The following is a 22,669-nucleotide window of genomic DNA, read 5'->3' on the forward strand; positions in this document are numbered from 1 at the left end:
TAATTTAAAGGGATGGCTGAGTGAATGAGGGGGTAGAGGACATGATGGAAAAATTAAATTAAGCCTGCTTCAATATTAATTAGTGATCCGATAGGAATAAAAATTTTAATTTTCCCAATTTTTGGTGCTAAGCTAGGCAATTAGGTATATTACAATAATTAGTTAAAGAATAATTAATTAGTTTTTTGGGTCTTTTTTAAACTGGTGTAAAGGCCCTTATTTTCGTGAGCCCGTCGTAATCGCAAAAATCAAAGCTTTGCGAAATACTTTTTTTTTCCCCCAACTTTACTTAAGTACTTTTAAAATTTTTCAACTTTCTGTTCTGTTCATATAAAATTCGTGAAATTTTCAACTCGCGAAATCACCGATATATTCATTTTTGTGAAAATTACGGCCTGCAAAAATAAGGGCCTTTACAGTAATTAAACGTTTATCAAAAACCTTTATTGTATGTCTCTGAGGATGGTTTTAGGCCTTTTCCTGTGTTCTTCGGATTTGATATGATTTAAAATTGGTATTGTGGACTTGTTTGCCCTGGTTATATCATTGTAGAATTTTTGACTGGAGGAACAACTTTTGGTTGTGGTGGTGTAGGTAAATTTTGACTTGAAGTGCTTCGTTGATTTACAGTGTTAACTGCATTCTGGACATAATTAGTATTGTTTTCAGGGTCCAGAGGACGAAATATATTTTTCATGGCAATGAAATTTGATGCATCTCTAAGAATTACAGTTTTTTAAAATCTGTTTTACACGGGAACCGATTGTCCGATTTTGATGCGGTTTCCTGCATTCAATAGCAATTTCATGCTCCACAAATTTTATATCTGCATCTCAAATAGGATGCAAGTTGTAGGAAAATGCTTTTGAAAGCAGCAAGCCGCATCAAAATCACACGACTCGAAAGTTAATGATCCATTTTGATGCGTTTTGCTGCTTTCAACTGCAAATGCATGCCCCATCATTTTGATATAAGTTTTATGTCTGTATCTCAATTAGGGCGTAATTTCGTCGGGTTGTCTGTCTATACCAGGGTTTCTTAAACTGGAGTCGCTGGACTTGCAGCAGGGGGTTGCCTAGAATTTTAGCAGTTTTGATATTTCTTTAATTTATTATAATACTTTTACAATTACCAAATATTTTTACATAATACAATACATCTTAAAATAGATATGGCAATACAGACAAAGAAAAAAAAATGAATCCGTTTCGACGCCTTCATTTTATAATAGAAACGTTCATTTTTCTTGCTTTGCACGTGACGCTGTCATTTCATCTGTTACTTATTTAAAATGTTCACATTGTTCTATGTCTTAAAATTAGAAATTAAATGTAGTGACCTAAAACTGCAAGTGTACAAAAGAAAAAATTGACAGTTTCACTCACGCATGTGTCGGATTTGCGCAGTACTTATTGGGTTCCACAGAATTTTTGTAAATACAGTCAAAAGTAGTTAATCCGGACTCGTCGGGACTTTGGCGATTCCGGATTATAGATCATCAGTTTAAATCTGGTAAGATGGCATGCAGAAATTATACAATTAAAAATATGAAACCGTTATTTATGAAATAAAGAACAATTATGATCTAAAGGGTATCAAAATTTACAAAAAAAAGCTTAATATTTATTTGTTTACTTTATTAAACATTTCTTTCAACAAGCACATGCGTAAAGCATACATTAAGCATAGTCGAAATTAGAAAATTGCAACCAGAAAACTATTTGATGTGTACTTGTGATATTTATAATGACAAGGAATTTGATTTAAATCATATCAAAGACGGAATACATCGGGATGAAATACTACATTTAGTAAGGAATTATAAGCCGAATAAAATAAAAACATTTGCCCTGAAGATAAGGATAGTGCTGACAAATCAACTTCCAGTTCATTGCGCGCTGCGATGTCCCCCCCGCAGAGCAGCATGAAATTGATAAACAGATTTCGGAATGGTTAAGAAACAAAGGATATGCCTTTTTCCATTTTTTGCAGCAATTCCACTTTTTGTTTAATGGACTTCGAAACATACTTTTGCTTTGTAGATCCTGTACATATTAGTAAATATATATCGGAAATTCTGTTTGACATAATCGAAAGTTCAAGCTTACTTTTATAAAATTGCTCTAACAGTCTGCAAAAAATAATAAGCCTGATCCAATTCGAAGATTAAGGAACAACGCAATCTGCAACATTAACTGAATTAGATAATTTTAGCTCAGCTTATACCGTCCGTTATACGTTAAACGCGCATGCGTAAACGTATTATGCGCATGTGCACAGGCAAAGTCACAGCCGTAAAGGTCTTACGAGCACACGTAAACGCGACGCATGCGCAGAAAGTTTGTAACTTTGAGGTCCGGATTATAGATCATTCCGGATTATGGGTGTCTGAATTAATGACTTTTTGACTGTATTATGGCGTCCTGGGAATCGCAAAAAATTCTCAGTGGTAATAAGGTATTGCAACTGAAAAATATACTATACGTATGTATGCCTTATAGGCTTACCATCCTCGTGGTTAGAATTAGCGTTTGAATTATCCGAGATTTCATGTTGTTTTCTTTTTATATTTAACGTAAAATTATCATTAAAAGCATTAGCAAGGCTATCTAAGGTTTTTTTTAGCATACTGAGATATTTAAAAACACACTTACCCTTAAGGGGCTCCAGTACTTTCAATGTATCACAGTTTGCTTTTGCCGTAAGAGGTGTATGCTGGTCCATGTCCGATGCGACTCGTACAGCATCCAATTGTTGCTTGAGGAGATGAGTATTCTCAATCTTAGCTTCTAAGGGGATGATTTGAGTATGGAACGAGTTAAGAGAAGATTAAGAGACATATCCTAAAATAATATGTCCAATTGTATCAAAATATTAGCAGTTTACAGCTATAAGGTGAATTATTCAGTATAATGATTTTTTAATGTTGACACTGATGGCAAATTGCTGCTAGAAATTCTGTGGTTTAGAGATATATAATCGTCCAGAATATAATATTTCATCACAATTATTCTTTTTCAAAGTAAAAAAATAAAATTTACAATAAAGCTTAGAACTAACATGAAAACTAATAGATAGTTCTTGTAACTATGCAATACATCTGGATTTATATCATAAAAATATTTTTCAATAAATAATAGATCAATAAATAAGTATCTTAATATTTTATTCATACTTACGAGCCAGATGATGGGTAACAGGTATAAGAACACACCTCTATTTTCCATGCAATGCAGAAAAATACATAGTAGCTTCATCTGCCAAACGGTCTAGTACATTTATGCAGCATTGTTGTCTAACAAGACTCCAGGTAACTCGAGAATCATGGGAATATTCCAAGTAAACACCACTTTCCCATTGAAATTTTTAAATTTCAGTCACTTAAATCTAATATCCATACATAATTTACATAATCTTACCACATAAATAAAAGATTAATCATTATTATAATTAAAAGATTTACTTCAAAAGATATTTTACAAATAGATATTTTAGATAGGAGAAAAACATATTTATTATATATGCCTTGTACAATGACTAGAACTTTAAGCACTTAAGTGTAACTAAGCAGATGGAACAAATAAATATAATACTGGTTTTTGAGTAAATGGAATCTAATTTCAAATTTTTAAACAAAGTAAGGGGGGTATCAAAGTATCAATATACGACAATTCCAATAATGAGTATAAGCATGGTACCTTACTCTAGATATAATATTACATGAATAATTAATTTTTATTAATCATGTATAAATATTCCTTTCTTTAGTTTTGTTAGTCAAAACATACTTTTATTTTTAATTATTAACTGTACAATGTTTGTCATTTCACAGCAAAATGCTTGTGAAGGAAATACATAAAGTCCATGCGGTGACCAGACAAAAGGACGAAAGTGCACACGACAAAAGCCCACAAAAATGACCCCACTGGGATAATTGCCCACGCGACTAATACCCACACCGATGAAAGCGCACATTGATGAAAGCCCACACAGATAAAAGCCCACATAGATAGAAGGGCACGCTGATAAAAGTCCACACTAACAAAAACCCACACCGATATATACGTCATGAATAGAGATAAAATAAAAAATAAATGAATAAGAAATAATTGAACAATAAATTTAAGTAGCGGAACACATTTCATTTTCGTCTCCGGCTGAATTAAATTCGTATATATATATATAGTACAGAGAGTCAATCAAAATAATATAATTAAAAACATATACATGTATGTATCTTTGTTTTTATATTTACACAAGAAATGGAAGTGCCTTTGTATAAGTGTGACAAAGGGAGGTGAAAGGGAATACTGGCCACACAGCTTATTTTAATTCTACAAAATTATAAGGAGTATAATATGTATGTAAATTTTCAGCATATACAGAGAATAATTTATGAATAATTTAACACTACAGAAAATTTTGCATTATATGAATTTAATATGGAGAATTAAAGCCAAATTTCATTTTAACGAAAAAAAATAAAAGTACAGTATTCTATTATGATTAAGCGCAAACACCGTTTTAATGGTGAATAAAAAGCATGGTTTCAAATAATCCAGTTAAATTTTGACAACTTGGATTTTACATAAATTAATTTCATTCCCACTTGAAATTTAATTTTTTTAATCATAATAATTACTCGTAAAATTTTTCAGGAAGTCATAGTTATTTTGGATTTCCTGAAAATGTGTGCTGGTTTTAAGTGGGCATTCGTCTTGTGGGCTTTTGTCATGTAGTTTTCTAACTGGCCGCTGGCTATTCAGGCAGGAAACCATTGCCTTCCTTTTCTTTTGCCCCCAGCTGCGTGAAAAAGCAGTTAAAGAGAGGAGAGCCTTGCTTAATTGCTTTATTCCCTATGGAACCTGGGGCGCCAAAGAAGGCCTCAGAAGGGAGGGTGTGGCAGGAGAACAATTAAAGAGGATTTTAAATGTTTTTTGTTAGTTACCTACTAGAAAATAACATTATCTGAAATTCCGCTTGTAACTGAAGTTAACCCCTTTCTTACATTTCTTTAGTATAGTTCTTGAATAACCTTTTGTCTAAGGATTTAGTTAGAATTTCAATTATTTTAAAAATTTCAATAATTGGAAAATGAAAGGAATTAAATATTTTTTAACCATTTTTAAAGGGATAATTCACTGTTTTTGCAGTAAAACTGCAGAGTGGAAAAATATGCTAGTTCCTGATTTGATAGTGTCTCTAACAACTTTTTGATGAACTAATTAAACATGCTTGTTATATCAAAGCCATTGTTTAAAAGTAAAACTACTGAACTATTTCTAAAAACATTAAATTATTACATATATTAAAATTTACGTACAAGTAATATTTTTCATTTTAACTTTCATATGGTTGAAAACGCAACCATGTGAAAGTTAAAATGAAAAATATGAAACCGTAATAAAAGTTAAACTATTCGAATAATTTTAATAACACAGGTTTCTGAACTTAGCAACAAGAGGATTTAAGAACCATGAGCCCAGCGTTGTAAGAAAAGTAATCTTGCACATTAAAAATAATTTTTATTTCAATAAAAATATTATATTACTCGATTAACTGTAAACGCTTAAAAAACAGTTCATTTCAATTTACCGTAATTATTTATATACAAAAACTTTGATTGAAGCAAATTTAAACAGCATTTAGAAACTGAAAATTCACTGGAACACTTCTTTTGTGGGTTTTATGCTGTTATTATGTGTTGAATATTATTTCGCCTAGATTAAGAAAAAGAAACTCATAACATGTAAAAATTTATTAGGTAGAAAAACTATCAAATTAAGGTCATTTTCTTCTCCTCGAAGTGCATTGATTTCCTTATACGAATTTCATATTCTGACAGCACAGAAATAGTGGCCACATATCTTGTAGGAGGTATTTCTTAAAAGCCTCATGTGTTGACGATCAAGTAGAAAAAAAATGTTTTGTTATGGAGTTACATTTTGAATAACTTTTTTCTTCTATTGAATGAGTTCAAAGTTTCTAATATCTTGTTTTCTAGCATGAAATGTTTCACCAGTTTTTAAGGTTCTTTTCTAAGAATAATTCTAATTCATTAAGCAGAAGTTAGTAAGAACAAGTAAGGTGTACTTCAAATTTGATCTCTTAGGTTTATTAGGTCTGGCTACCAAATAACTGTTTTTGAATTCAACATCAAATTTTAAACATATATTTTTTTTTAAATTTGTGTCTTTTATTTTCAAAAAACATGCACGTAATCCGAAGTTTCTGTGACAAAAGTTAGTATAAGAAAAGTGGGACAAATTAAATTATCTGTATATTTAGTCACTATTAAAAACGAATTCTGGCTAGACTATGGGTCCTCAATCAGGAGGAATAGCCCTAAGGGGAATTTCAAAGTTTCAGAGAGTAATTTAGTCCACCTTTTCTTTACGTATTAAGTATTTAGATTTAGTTTATGAATACAAAAAAGAACATTTATTCAAATTTTGGTATTTACCAACATGTTTGATACTTGTTTAATTTACTTAAAAAATAATCCGTATTTAAACAAACACATATCTACTTTTCAAGTTTTGGGAAGGAGAGGTTGAATGATCATTTAGCAATGGTGGAAAGGGTATATGGGGAAAAAGCTGGTGAGAATCACTGGTCTAGACTGAGCCAACTTGATTTAAATATAGAATTTTATACTCTATATAGAATTTTATACGAATCTTTAGTTCTTACTGTAGAGTCATTAGGTTATATATATATATATATATATATAATGTTGTATGATCTTAAATCCATTTAGTGCGAATACAAGTTATTATTACTTGCGCAATTGCTGCAAAGTTAGTTAATAATAATTTATTTCCTAAACAGTATTGATTAATTGATTATATTATCTCCCGAGTTTAATTAAAGTAGAATTATTTTAAAAGTGTGAATCTATACTGTATATAGGTATACAAAGATACACATACATATACATGTATGTGTATCTTTGTTTTTATATTTACGCAAGAAATGGAAGTGCCTTTGTATCAGTGTGACAAAGGGAGGTGAAAGGGAATACTGGCCACACTGCTTATTTTAATTCTAAAAACTGGTAAGTTATAACTGGTAAGTTACTGGTTAATACTGGTAAGTTATATTTTGAAAGATGTTTTGAAGTAATTTGAAAGCAAAATGTTAATAATGTTTTAACGGGGACTGGAGTTAAATCATCACGAAGAATAAAATTTCAATTGTAAAAGGAAAATTAAAACATGTAATCATTGTCATTGATCGAAAATTAGTTGACTTTTCAAGGGAATCAAACCAACTCCCGTTCAATGAACAATAATTGATAAAAATACGTAAATACGAAAGTGTTTCGTCTGGTGTCCGCCGACAACATCGCGGCAAAAACATCGCGGAGGAAAACGTCGCGGAGAAAACAACGCAAGGCGAAAACGTCGTGCTACAAAACATCGTGGGAGAACACATCGCAAAGAGAAAAACATCGCAGTTCTAAAACATCGTGGTACAAAATATCGTCGTCGAAAATAAAGCGGTTCAAAAACTTCGCAATTTAAAAACATAGTCGTCGAAAATATCGTGATAAAAAATAAAGTATCTACAAATCATCGCATGACGATAACATCGCAGACATGCTTTAATAACTGTAAATGGATATTCCCATAATGATTCCTGAGCGCAAGAGGGTAAGAAGGATAATTTTTACTTTCATATTTTTTATTAATACATTTTTGCTGAGAAAATAAAAAGGAAACTTAAGCATAGAAAATTAATGCAACTTATAGCACTTAATAGAATTTTAAATCGACATAGTTAACTAACAAAGACCATAATAAATTATTTTTAATAAAGATTTTACAGGTAATTTTTCATAAAAAGTATAATCTATTAAGTTGCATTTAATTTTCTATGCTTAAGTTTCCTTCTTATTTTTTCAGCAAAAATTTATTAGTTAATAAAAAAATGTGAAAGTAAAAATTATCCTTCCTTACATCACTTGCGCTCACAAATCATTATGGGAATATCCATTTACAGTTATTAAAGCCTGAAAAAAGCATGTCTGCGATGTTATCGTCATGCGATGATTAATAGATACTTTATTTCTTACCACGATATTTTCGACGGCGATATTTTTAAACTGCGAAGTTTTTGAACCGCTTTATTTTCGACGACGATGTTTTGTACCACGATGTTTTAGAACTGCGATGTTTTCTCCCACGATGTTTTCGCCTTGCGTTGTTTTCTCCGCGATGTTTTCGTCCGCGATGTTTTTGCCGCGATGTTTTCGGCTGTAACCGTTTCGTCTTTACTCGAGTTATAAGTTAAAGCCAAACCGGCAATTCTAGTCAGGCCAAATATTTCCGCGAATAGAAGGAATTATGAACCAATGCTGATATTGAAAGAACTTATTCTTATGAAGCATTTTAGTGAATTCAATTTGGAGTAAAAATCAATTACTGTAAAGAAATCCTATTTAACTCGAGTAATCGTCCCCGACACTTTCATGTTAATGCATTTGAGTACTATATTATTTGTAGAAATTAAACATTGGAAATTGTCATTATGAAATCGAATTCAAAGTAAAGTTGAAATAAACATAGAAGATTATAAAAAAAAGATAAATAATGCAAAATTTGTAAAAACAAATCAAAGACAATATAAAAATAATATAAAAAATAATATAGAAAATAATATAAATAAGATCAGTGAATGTACATGAAGATATAAAGGCCAGAAAAGGTATTAAGTAACTGTCTATTAGCTCTTGGACAGTGAAAATGCTTTTTTCCTTTCTTAAATTCTTAATCATTGCGACACGACAATTAGCCAGAAATTAATTAATTTCCATTCACTAGTATTTTCAAAAAAATCTTAACAGATGGTGTCTCTCAGATAAGAACTCCACAAAATACATCCCTCAAGAATTCCAAGTCCCACCCACTACCATAAATTGCTTCAAGTTTTACCGACTGATATTATTCAAAGCCCCTACTGCCGTTAAGAATTTTCGGACACCCTACACTTCTGAGTCAGACACGAAGAGAACACTTTGCCAACTCCCCCACTAGAAAGAATGTAAGTTACTTAATACCTTTTCTGGCCTTTATATCTTCCTGTACATTCACTGTTCTTATTATATATTATTTTCTATATTATTTTTTATATTATTTTTATATTGTCTTTGATTTGTTTTTACAAATTTTGCATTATTTATCTTTTTTTATAATCTTCTATGTTTATTTCAACTTTACTTTGAATTCGATTTCATAATGACAATTTCCAATGTTTAATTTCTACAAATAATATGGTACTCAAATGCATAAACATGAAAGTGTCGGGGACGATTACTCGAGTTAAATAGGATTTCTCTACAGTAATTGATTTTTACTCCAAATTGAATTGACTAAAATGCTTCATAAGAATAAGTTCTTTGAATATCAGCATTGGTTCATAATTCCTTCTATTCGCGGAAATATTTGGCCTGACTAGAATTGCCGGTTTGGCTTTAACTTATATTTCGAGTAAAGACGAAACACTTTCGTATTTACGTATTTTTATCAATTATTGTTCATTGAACGGGAGTTGGTTTGTTCCCCTTGAAAAGTCAACTAATTTCCGATCAATGACAATGATTACATGTTTTAATTTTTCCTTTTACAATTGAAATTTTATTCTTCATGATGATTTAACTCCAGTCCCCGTTAAAACATTATTAACATTTTGCTTTCAAATTACTTCAAAACATCTTTCAAAATATAACTTACCAGTATGGATGCACGCTTTTAAAATAATTCTACTTTAATTAAACTTAGGAGATAATATAATCAATTAATCAATACTGTTTAGGAAATAAATTATTATATATATATATATATGTGGGAGAAAGGAAAAATAAGCAATGCCCTCTTCGAGACTCGAGCCTGGATCTTTCGAATACGAGCCAATTGTACTAACCGTTACACCATGAAGGCATTCTAGAAGGAGGGAGAAAATACCTTATATTAATATCAAGTGTCATACATTACAAGTTTAAAAAATTGTATTTGAACTCGAGTGGATAAACTTGAGTATTTTATGAACGATTGGAAATTCGAACAAGATATAGGCAGAGTGTGAGCTAATAGTAGAATTTTAATAAAGGCAATTTTACAGGAAATTAAAGTATTTCAAAATATTTAACCTCATTTTACACTTTTAAAATATATTAAAAGTATTTTAATTGAAATTAATATTTTTATATTCAAAATTCTTGGAAAGAAGATTTGGCTTGTCATCCCAATCGTTTTTCTATTTATTATTCTTAATATTATTACGTTAAAAGCCTTTTTGAAAACAGTGATTTTTTAATATGATAGCTTTATAATTCGTGATGACGAAATTTCTTAAAAGGAATTAAAACAAAATGTTGAATTATACTCCATCCGTCCCAAATTAGTTGTTACGTTTAGGTCGAAAATTTTGTCCCAAATTAGTTGCTACATTTCAAGTCGTCGGAGTTATAAGTAACTTTCTAAGCAGTTTAGTAAATTGACATCCGTAAAATTATATTAACAGTTACAGCAGTTTAAAATCAGATACATCCCATCTACATTAAACATCTAAAAGTTGTTATAAACATAAAAAGCATTTATTATTGGAAACTTTAAATCATATGTTTCAAGTAAACCTTCAGCAAGGGAAAATCTTCAGCAGAGGGAAAAGAAAAAAACACAAGTAGTGTCTTTGTGTGTATGTATGTTTTACGAAAACGAGTACAAACGTTTTCGCTGGGTAAACATTGTTTGGTTCTTTCCACAAACAATCCGATACGGGCTAGTGTATCCGATTGTTTCGAGAAGAGCTGTTGAGTTGGCCCTGAAAAGGCAAAGACGTCTGTGTATATTCTTCGGAAAATTGTCGTAGCATTGAAAATTTTTTAAACGTTAGCGATGGAAAAATAGACGGGAAAATCGCATGTGCAAGAATTCTAGCTTCCCTCTTGGATGAAAGTTATAGAACCGCCTCACATACATACTGACGTTTCGAGATGTAGACAGGAGTGCTGTAATGCCACACTTTATATAAACACCGCTTCGCCTCAAGAGACAACGCAATTTGATTTAAAAAAGAGAAGATACGGCCACGTAATATTAAAATCGTAACACTAGCTGAATTGTTCTAACGTAAAAGTGTACGAGAAATCTGGTGAGTAATAAACAAGTAGTAATGTTTTGTAGAGACTACTAGTTTCGTTAACATAATAATAAATCTAGGATGCCTGTTATGAATCGATCACCCTCTCAAGCGCAACCCTGGTTGGCATTGTGCCAAAACACATAGACTCGTCCAAAAGGGGTGGTATTACTTGCTGCGACGTGAAAGGTCTTCTCATCTCCGGAAAAGCTATGCTGGAGGGAAAGAAAGTCCCCATCCTTTCACCCTATTTTGAGAATAATTCGGTCCGAAATGCGCATGCGTATTTGCGATCATGGTCGCGGATGAGTCGGTCATGCTATATCACAGTTCTTTGTGTTGCCCTCTGCAGCTTAAGCGATGGTGTAAAATTGAAATTACAAACGATAACCGCTTCGCCGACACAGCGTAATGCAAAGTTATGTTCGGGCTGGTAACCCAACATAGCGGAGAGGCGTGGCTTATAGGATGATTATGCTTGGTGGAAGTAAACACAGGAATTTAATTGTAGTTTAAATAACAAGCTTGAAAGATGGTACGAGACAACTGACGAATGTTCGAATTCCGATAATGAAAGTAAACATGCTTTAATTCCGAGTTTTATAAGTAGTGCGAAAAATTGAGAACTAAATGCGAGATAAATGTGATAGATGAAAACTACCAGTTTAAAAGGCAGGTGGTTGATATTTGGAAACCCGTCAGGATACATAATCTAGAGTAGACACTCCCATATGATAGTCAAACATTAAGGCATTAAGCTATACATTGAGGCAAAATTTTAATTATTAATTACAAGTGAAAATTAAGTATTTGTAATAAAATATCAAACGAGAGCATGTTAATGTAAATCCGGGCATAGAATCATAGGTTTAATAATTGAGAATTTCTTTTAAAGGAATGCCATTGATGTAGAGTTGGCTTCGATCGCATCGATTCGATTTATTGCATCATCACGTAGTTTTGATAAACGTTAAGTTGGAGTAGAAGAATTAAACCACCGTGAAATTAAAAAGAACAGTAACTGATTTTCTGTTTGTGAAATCCGATAGGAAAGAATGCAAATAAATGTTAATCTTCAGTGAAGTGTAGGCGTCAGACAAGTGTTTTAGCCTTTTACATAATAAAAACGTTCCAATAAAACCGTTGAAAAAAGAACGCAGAAAATTAAAAACTTGCATTGTCGACTGGTAAATAAAGTTATTCATTCATGATACTGCTTAATATGAGAAATGAACACAAGTTTAAACTGACATGCAAACATTTTAACAATATCTGCTTCACAGCCTAAGCGATAAAATGAATTTAATAACTATTAATCACCCCCTGTGACAGCATATAATTGAAAAATCTCCTCTCTCCACAAACACTTTCATGCGTATGAGTTTTCCTATATTTTAGAAATTAATTTTATCAGATTAGCGGGAAAAGGTTTATTAGTGGTTTGTGACTCAGGACAGTTTAAAGGATTACTTGTATTCTTACACTGTTTAAAACATTCTGCTTTGTACATAGTCCTGCACTTTACAAATTCTACTCTGTACAAATTGGATATATTACACACAATATTTGCCTTTGTTAATAAAATAATTTTATCTTTTCAAATATGTAGTAGTGCACAATATGGGACATCAAACTGAACTCTGACCATCATTAGTGCACACCTGCTTCCTGTTCAAAGTATATGAAATGCAGATATGAAATGTTCTCAGTGATAAATAAACTCACAATTAGGGTTAATTCCCTAGAGAACTCGAGCTTAAATAAGCCTGAAAATTAACCCTCGGGCCGACGCTATCGAACACTTTAGCCACGTTTATCATGACTAAGACAACACATTGTTTATTATTAAAGGCACCTCTAATAAATTCTGTCAGACGCACCAACTGCTTCGTCACAGAGATTTTTTCTAAAGCCAAATTGCTGTGCGGGAAATCTGTCAAAAAAGGATGTATTCTGGCATGGATAACCTTTTCAAAATTTTGCTCGCATCGAAAAGAGGGCTGATAGTACTCAGTTTTTGTGAGGTCTTTGTGAGTGTTAGGCATCTTTTAACAGATTACGCAACGAGTGATGGTGTAGCACCGGGGTGCCTGGGTCTTAGACCCTATCCACAAATGAAAATATGCCACTTCGGGTACAATACAAAGTTACAACTTATAGTATTATATAAATATGCCCAGGATATCTTAAGGGTTTTTTTTCAAATAATTATTTATAATGGCCTTAATAAATGACTTGATGAATATTTGTAAGATGAATATTTGTAACACGCATACATGATTCGGTGATGAAAATGCTGTCCAGAAAAGCTGCAAACTCCGTCGAGCCATTGGGAACAATAATAAATGAACACATGAAAATTGTCAAGCAAACATTTGGTAAATACAAGACCCAGTCAGCATTATTAAAAATGTGATCATAATCATAGAATAAATTAAGTAAGGAGCTCAAGTTAAAAGTAAACAGTTACATACAATACAAAATCATACTATATATAAGGTAGCCATGGTGCAGTTAAGCTTAATCAAGAGTGTAACTAAGAACGGCCATAGGCCTTTTGATATTACATTGATCATTTGCGTCGTAATCATAAATTTTAATTGCAGTGTTGTTAATAAACTCTGTCTTTATAGAATTTCTTAGCAAGGCGATAGTAAAAGGTTAAAATGTGGTCAATTTTCAGTTCAGCATGCAAATCTGTAAATCCGAAGCTACCATAAAACATTACTAATTTGTCTCAAAACCCCGTTTTGTGCAGTTTTCAATTTCTTCCTTAAGGATCAACTAGAATAAGCCCAAACAGAGCAAGCATAAGGCAATATTGGACGTAGAAGGGACTTGTTAAATGAGTAACTTGTTGTCTATAGAAAGAATGCTATTTCACGCTGTTAACCCGCGAAGACGCGCGCTGCTTTTAGCTACGCGAGGACGCGCGTCGGGCTCCGTAGGTCCGAAACGTTATTTCTTAACGAAATAAAAATAAAATTGTTTGTGTAATCGAAGAAAAAAATTAAATAATAAAAAGTATATAAAATATAAAAATATACTTTGAATTTAATAATTCTAAAAAAATTGTATTTTAATACACTTTTAAGATTGAAATTATTTATCATTAACAGAAAAAATCAGACTGATTTCTTTTTGTGAGCAAACGAAATTTAATACTAATTTATGTAATATTAAATTTTTACAGAAATATTTTCAAAAAAAAAACTTACATTTCACATTTTTTTTTGCAAAAAATCGCGCTGTGTTTACCGCAAACATTTTTCTCTCACTTAGCGCAGCAAATTTGTGGTTTTCGGTCCTTTACGCTATTACATATATGGCATCTTTCCCTAGAACACTCCTGTTTTTTTGGCGAGTGTCCTTCCCAATTTTCCCTATATCTGCAATTTCATTTTTCACTCAATTCGCGTGGAAATTTTGCTGCGAGCTTCTTTCTTGAATGTGATCCTTGAAAAGTTCTAATGCAAATTCTTTGATAAATAAACTTCGTTTTCTATATTGCACTACTGGCGTCCTCGAAGATAACAATAATATTCTAGTATTCATAGCTGCAATGTTGAACATACTAAAGAATACTGCCATTGGTCATCTGTTGCTAATTCTAGCAGTACTATAAATGGTTACTACATCTATAGCACCCTTTGTTAAATCATTAAAAGTCATAATTTCTGTTTTTTTTATTTGCTTCTCCAGTCGAAACATCGATGGCTCTGTCATTATGCATGGTGGACAATAGAACAACGCATTTATTTTTGTTTGGTGTGTAGGAAACTAATGTCATATTTCTTTGAAATCCAAATAATGATGATCAAACTTCTCTTTTTCTGCCACAAGTAAAATATATTGGCAGTTCTTTTTTATTTTTTCTGATAGTTCCCACGAGCGTAATTTTCTTTTCAAGGTGATTCTTTACCAAGGTATAACTGGTAAACCAGTTGTACACGGTAAGGTTGCGCCCTGGATTCAAAATAGGCTCTCTAAACCTCTTGACTACTTTATCAAGACCATTTTCTGAGCTGCACGACCGTTTGGGTTGTGTTCCTGCATGAATTTCAAGATTTGAAGTACAAAATGTCCTTGCATCAAAAACAGCAAAAACTTTAATTCCATATTTTGCAGGTTTACTTGGAATGTATTGAAGAAAGGAGCATCTTCTTATAAAAGGTTCTAATTTTTCGTCAGTTGTGATGTATTCGCCAGCATTTTTAACGAACTTTTCAAAATCATTTCTTACCGGAGCCACTCTTCTAGAAGGACGATCTCTTAGGTCATCAAATCCCAAACATCTCATTAGGATTAAAAAACGTTTATGAGACACTGTTCGATGAAAAATGTCAAGCCCTGTCCCGTCAGTCGCCCAAACTTCGCAACATTTACGTGAGAAGCCTTCTATTTTAAAACAAAATTCTCCAAAACAAAGAAGACAGATAAATGATCTGATTTCTGTAATATTCTTGTGTCGAGCAGCTCTCTACCTTTCAAATTTGATGGCTATCTTTGACAAGATATCAATTCACGGAAACAGAAATGCTGAATTCATTACTAGATTCATAGCTTGAATCTAATGTCTCTTCAGAATTCGATTGGTGATCACTAAACTGTTCTTCATCAATTATTTCTTCGTCTTCTTCATTAACTGAATCTTCATCAGTCAACATTTCGGCTAATAGTTTCTGTAATCTTTTCATTTCATCGTCATAAATCAAATAGCGTGACATTTTTGCAACTGCCTGACATCTTTCACATTTTTAAATGACAATGCTAGCGAGGGTCTCGGGCCTGGGAAGCCCGGCTACTCAGTTTCTGAGAAAAGATGGAGGGATAAATTCCGGAAATGATTGTGAATGACATGTACCTGACCTTAAACTCAGCTACTAAGAAGTTCGATAAATTTCACCAAAGGGTGAAATTTTTGTATTATGTTTTTGTAACGACCGGGCCTGGTCGGACTTGCCTGTACCAGGGAATTGACACTCCGTAGAAATGTAGGTTTTTATTGAACTTCTCCTTTTTTGTTAACAGGATTGCCTGACTCTTTTCCACATTAACCTTAATTTTCCATCTGATGAGTCAAGTCTCTAATGCATGTATGTGGTTTTGTAGCTGTTGTATAGCCGGCCTTGTGTAAGGATCGCAGTGTCATCAGCATACATTGCGAGTTTTGTGTTGTTCAGAGTGGGTATGTCATTCACGTATATATTAAAAAGTATAGGTCCGCGAAGACTTCCCTGGGGGACGCCTGCAAGGAAAAGTTTAGGTGTAGAGAGAATTCCTGTGACACGAAAGACAAAGTGTCTACCTGTCATGCAGGATTTAATTATGTGTTTAATGTACTCTTGGAACCCCGAAATGTGTAAATTGTAAATAAGAGCACCCAGCCAAACACGATCGAAAGTCTTAGCTTTGTCGAGAAAAAAGCCTCTTGTGACGTTATTACGTTGCAAGCCTTTACTGATTACTTCTAAATCTCTATACAGCTCTACACAGTAAAAGAGTCACAGAAAAACGGCTCAGAGTAAGTTTGTAATCACGTAAGTCAGGCACAGTCTTCTCATTTTCACTTCGATTAAGGATTCTGTACATACTAGCATAAGAAATATATTAGTTCATGCAGTTTTATACGTCGATATTTATAGATAATTGTTTTGGCTATGTTTATTATAATCTTGTTCACCGTAACGGCTGGAGTGCCTAAACCATCATGCTGTGTAAACAAAACTGAAATCTTCATCTCTGAATACTGTTCCACTAGTGTTTAAACCACTGAAATGGTGATTATGGTAGAACATCTTTGGTAAAAATTTACTCTACGGTAACCCTTGGCAAATCGTTTCTTATTTTATATCAAGATCGTCACCTGGAAGAATCAGCACAAATTTCAAGATTGCCGTTACACAAAACCAAAATAAGAAGTCAAAGACATACACAAACTTGGTGTCCATGTACACATCGACCTATTTTAACTTAAAAAAAAAACAGAAAACTGCACAAACTAGGTATTGTGCACTGCCTTAACTTTGCACATGTACACATTGATCTATTTTCACTTTAAGAAAACCAGAAAGTTAAAAATATCATGTTTACAAGAAAATATTCGCCACTGTCTTAACACACAGAGACAACCAAAAATACAAAAACAGAGAGGAATAAGTTACCAAAAATACATATTTTCTAACATAAAAATATTAAACAACAAAAAGAAAAATTAACACACAGAGACGAATAAATAAATGAAGCGTCATTTTTTTAACATACCTTTTTTTTCACATGCATACGTTTAGGCTTTCCACCACCATTTCCTCCATCCTCCAGATAAGCAATTCAATTAAATTCATCGTCTGTTATTCACCTCAGACATACTCAAACGATGGTACCCACACCAAAATAATAGCAAGTTCAAAATACAAGACCATACCACTTACGTGCAACCAAACATAGCAATTAAAAAGAATGGTAAGAACCAAAAACACGGGTCCGTACAAAAGGGTTACTATTACAAAATGTAGCCCAAAACTAAATTTATCACAACACGTTGGCAATATTTCCAGAAATAACCCCTTTATATTGACAAAAACTTATTTTTTTCAAAGGCTATTTTCGCCAACATTATCAACATTACAATAACGGAAAAACTTATTTGTCGCAATGGGCTTCCAGATTTCACGAACAACCAATACCACTTGGCGATTTTTTCAGACAAAAAACAAGGTGTACCATACAGTAAAGATTAGCCGCATCTTGATTTACTACTGCTACAACATAAAATATACGTCTTTCGTAGATTTCTGCAGTTAAACTCAAAAGTTTAAAATTGCATTTTGCTTATCATGACTAGATTTTATTTTCTGCACGTAGTTAACAATTACTTATGTGTTGTCAGATAAATGTTACCAGATACAGTTAATTATTTTTTACTATCTCATGAGACAAGTTTTTTTGCTCCTGCAAGACAGCTTTACTTTGTGTTGCAAAATAAATTCCTTCTCACTCTTTTTAGACTTGCCTATACATTAAATTTTATGATTAGGTAAGATGTGATTATCATAATTTTGTTTCTCTCCTTATTTTGGCAACTTTATATGTTGATTCGTTATTTAGGTTACCTACCAGTGGCTGACTGATACAACTGCTCATATGGTTCAGCTGGTAGGTTGAGTTTAATTTCTGACATAAAAAATTTAAAAGGCATACCCCATGTTTATTTTACTATAATCGAATAGTCAAATTGAAGAAATAAATGAGCCTAAATAGATTGTAATATCAATGAACATTTTTAATGACAGAGATTAACTTAAACATAGTTGCATACAGCAGAGAAAAAAGGGCGAAGAAGTAAGAATGGTATACATATACATACATACGTAATAAACAGTTACGTCATCATACACCGCGCGGATAAACGCGAACGGCGCATGCGTCAGGAGAAGCTCTCTTAAGCTAAACGTCGTATTATAATTTATGATACAACACAAATAATGGCTACTCTGTTTATAGGTACTATATGTTAAAATATTTTAAAAGCTTCCTTTAATTTGCATTCTAATAGTGATTTGTTTAAATTTAATTATGAATTATATTCACATGTAGTAATTGCATTTTATTTATTTTTGGCAATGGCTAAGCTCCAGTTTAACTCCAGTATTTAGAGTTTTTATATACAGATGAATACATATTCCTCTTTTACATGGATATAAGATTATTTTTCAGGAATTTAAGGAAAATGTGATAAATTGGATTTATAAAAACTATTTTGAATTTTGAAAAGTGTTTTTCCTCTGTTAACCATAATATAGTGCCATAAATTTCTGAATGTGTTTAGTTTTCATCCAAATAAATAGGTTTACAAAAATTTGTCATATTAATAGTTATTGCAGGATTTAGCATTATTATAAATATTTATTATAACAGATTTAGCTGAACTACATGTTTAGTCTCTCTGCAGATGAAGTCAAAAGTAAGTGGTTAGATATTTTTCTGTATTCCCCATTACGTAATTTTATTTGGTAAATTACCATTACTTATATACTAAAGGTGAAAGAATAAGCTTTCCTTGAAAATACAAAAATTTTTAGACATTTAAAAAAATTGGTATACTTAAAAAAAATCTCAAGCTGCCACATATGCGAAATTGAAAATGTTATATATAAAATATTTCAGAAATATAAATATTTTCACTGTTTGTTAACTATAATTCACTGAATTTGTTATATATAATCACAGATTAAGGTAGCAGTGCTTTTTCTCACTGCGATTTCTCATGTATTTTTGATTCATAAATACATAAATATGTTGTATAAATATTTTCAACATTTCTGATTTTTCGATAGTAACCATAGGAGAAGGATTTGAGACTATCTGTGTAAAGTAATTAGGTTTTAGATCATCACTACACCTTCATATACTTTCACTGGAAGTTTTCTCTGTATATATACTGGGATGTGACACTAAGCAGTTGACAGTATGTATTTAAGAGGTCAAAGGTATATTGTAATTAGTATTTAAAATCCTGATAACATCCCATACACTGTCAGTGGAACCTAGATAGGATGTCCAAAGGATATACTGGGATGTGACATTAAGCACTCGGGAAGATGAGTTTAGGAGGAAATTGGAATATTGTGGGATGTCCTGAGGATGTAGTAAGTAGGACTTTAAATCCTACCAACATCCCATACGCTGTTGATGGGACATAGATAGGATGATTTTTGGATAAAATGGGTTGTGTTTAGGAGGTGAGTGGGATGTCCTGAGGATGTAATAAGTAAGAATTCATATCCTAATAACATGCCGTACGCTGTCGATGGGACTTAGTTAGGATGTCCTGAGGATATACTGGGATGTGACACTAAGAACTCTGGAGGAGGTGTTTAGGAGGTTCGAGAGATATTCCGCGATGTCCTGAGGATGTGCGCATACCCCGCGAGCAACATCTTCGGGATATCCCAGGCATGTTTTTGTGCTATGTGGGTTATTTGTTTTTTCATCAAACTTGTTTTCTGATTCCAGTTACATAGCTTTTAAGGCCAGAAATTCGTCAACAAGTTAAAGTAAATTTGAATGATAGACGTTAGATGCAGTTTTCACAAATAGTTTAGCTTTCTAACAAGGTTTACTCATCTCAAGCGAACATAGTTTGCAGATTAGGTTACCGTGCTGTTTGAGCTGTGATAGATTAACAAATAGAATATGGTCTTTGTGCTGAAAATACAGCAAAGTCTAATAGATCGATACCATGAACTATTAGACCAAAACTCTGTTAAAAATTAATGTTTCATTCTGCTCAAAAACACTAATCTTAAAAGCTATTGGTCTGAACCTAGAGGCCATCCAAGTAATCTTAGAGAGCCAGCAAATGCATTTTTCTTCAGTTATTTAGCATTATTATGATACTATTTATCATGTCAAGGATTTGTAAGAACAAAATCGTGAAAATCCCGAGGATTTTCATGATTTTGAATTCAAATTTATATTATTTCGATTCTCACCAAAACCGGAACTGAAAATTGTGATATTAAACAAATTCAGAAATTTGAAGTTATTCATTTGATTATTTATGACTTGGCATTAAAATCGTTATAGACTATTTGGTTTTCATAATTATTTTTTACTTTCACTGCTGCTTGTATACTCATGTTTAAAGAATCAGGGAACTTCCCGAATTAATACAATATACACATTGACTACAGACACCTTGATATATAAAAAACTAAATTTAAGGAAAAAATATCTAGTAACAAAGTGCCAGTGTTTTCACACACGCGTTTTGATACCCAATTGAGACACTTAAACTATACCTGGCTAGTAGAGAAAAATAATATAAAACTGTTAAAATTAAGACTTGGATGTTGAATAAATCTCACAAATACTTCGTTTCTGTTTTTGAACAAATGCATGGTATTCTCGTTCATTACTGTCGAGGAATATTATCATTTGTCTCCGACAGCTCTTAAAAAAATCTGTCATAACACTTTACTAAAACAAATGCATGCAACTTATACGGATTCGAGTATTAAATATTTAGGAAAATTAGTTCTTCAAATTTCACATTTCTTTATGCAATACATGTGACATGGAAACAGGTTTCGATACGATATTGCTATGGATTTTTAAAAGTTTATTTCAAATTTGAAATTATTATGAGAAAAGTTATTACCAATTTCTTACTCAGTGGTTTTTTCGTACATTCTTGAGGTACATATATTATTAAAATTGCGAACTACAACACAATATTTAAGAAGAACTAACACGGCATTTTATGACGCCGCTAAGGAGTGCCAACATATGGACATTTTCAACCTATTTCACTATGAAATTTTACACGAGGACAGGCACCTCCGTCCATATGCCGCTTTTCTACTCAGTGGAAACCAGGATTTTCCAACATAATTTGTGTTTTTAAGTATGTAGTACTCTGAAAAACTTATTTGACTTGTAAATAATGATGTTTAGAAATCTTATCCGGATGATCATGTGACACACACAGCCATGCCCACAAGATATTACTTATATTTTTCCTGTATATACTATTTTACTTTTTGGAATCGTATTTTATTTTCTGCATTTATGACTGCAACACACACCTTTTATGAACTGATTTAGTACTATTTTATGTATAACTATTGTAAAACTTCAGATTTACAGCGCTACGATGCCTGGATACCTCATCGCCAACCAGATGTCTTATCGCTCATCACGTGACATTGGTCACACCCCCTGCATCTGCTATCCTGTCTCCACGAGAACTACGTTCGGCATTTCCTTACCTGCAGCGCTCCTAGAAGCACCAAAGTTCGATAGCCGGAACACAACCTGCGATTTCGCAGGTTAATCGCGGCAAATAAAGCGAGTTGGAGTTGGAGACTGCAACACATAACAATAAATAAACATTTTGTTTTAAATGAAACTGCTTTGTCTTTTTAAGGCAGAGCGGTGGCTTATGAATAAATTCTATTTTTGTATTAATTTGTATGCTAGGTTCTGTCCCTAAATTATTTCTACAGTTTTATGCCCATCACAAAAGATAATAAAAATGTAAAGCTTATGTTTGATTTGCAGCGTGTTGAAGATTTTAATATTTTTTGATTAAAAATTGATTTATGCCTTCAAAAGCTGAATTATGTTTAGTTGAGAACCGCTTTTTATGTAGCCCTTTAAGACGGTCAGAGCATACGCTTGGTTTCAAGATTTCTTTCACGTGCGCGTTCGAAGTTTCATGCCGCATTTCGCTATATAGCTCCCCACCGTTCCCTGGGTATTTATGCCTGTTGCGATCCTTGCTGTTTTGTATTTTTTGAGTGATCGTTTTGCTGTGTTTAATTGCTGCGATATTTTTGGATTACTATGAATATTATTTCGGCCATAGATATTGAATTTTCCCGCTGGGGCATTCTTCGAATTTTACGAGCTAAAATGGCACCAGACCTAGTTCGTAAGCCGATACCTCGTGCTCTTCGTATAAAGATACTATGTCCCTGGATGTGTAATCTTCTACTAATTTTTTTCGTGTGACACTTCAGAC

The 22,669-nt window shown here is 32.5% G+C and overlaps 2 long non-coding RNA genes across 5 annotated transcripts in view; one reads left to right on the forward strand and one right to left on the reverse strand.

Annotated features, from left to right (window-relative positions):
* LOC146997304 (uncharacterized) overlaps positions 1-3,390 on the reverse strand; it is an 87,137-nt gene extending 83,747 nt beyond the window's left edge. For 3 of the 4 annotated variants that reach the window (XR_015041312.1, XR_015041310.1, XR_015041313.1), the window contains exon 1: positions 2,655-3,390. This is a non-coding gene — a long non-coding RNA (uncharacterized LOC146997304). The remainder of the gene's footprint in view (positions 1-2,654) is intronic. The other variant, XR_015041311.1, reaches the window with a different exon arrangement.
* LOC146997305 (uncharacterized) overlaps positions 1-22,199 on the forward strand; it is a 101,128-nt gene extending 78,929 nt beyond the window's left edge. The window contains exon 3 of the long non-coding RNA XR_015041314.1: positions 21,785-22,199. This is a non-coding gene — a long non-coding RNA (uncharacterized LOC146997305). The remainder of the gene's footprint in view (positions 1-21,784) is intronic.
* The last annotated feature ends 470 nt before the right edge of the window (positions 22,200-22,669 follow it).

The sequence above is a fragment of the Stegodyphus dumicola genome, chromosome 5 (genome assembly GCF_044657685.1).
Source record: "Stegodyphus dumicola isolate Sdum_Otavi_A_Nest chromosome 5, ASM4465768v1".
NCBI classification, from domain to species: Eukaryota; Metazoa; Arthropoda; class Arachnida; order Araneae; family Eresidae; genus Stegodyphus; species Stegodyphus dumicola.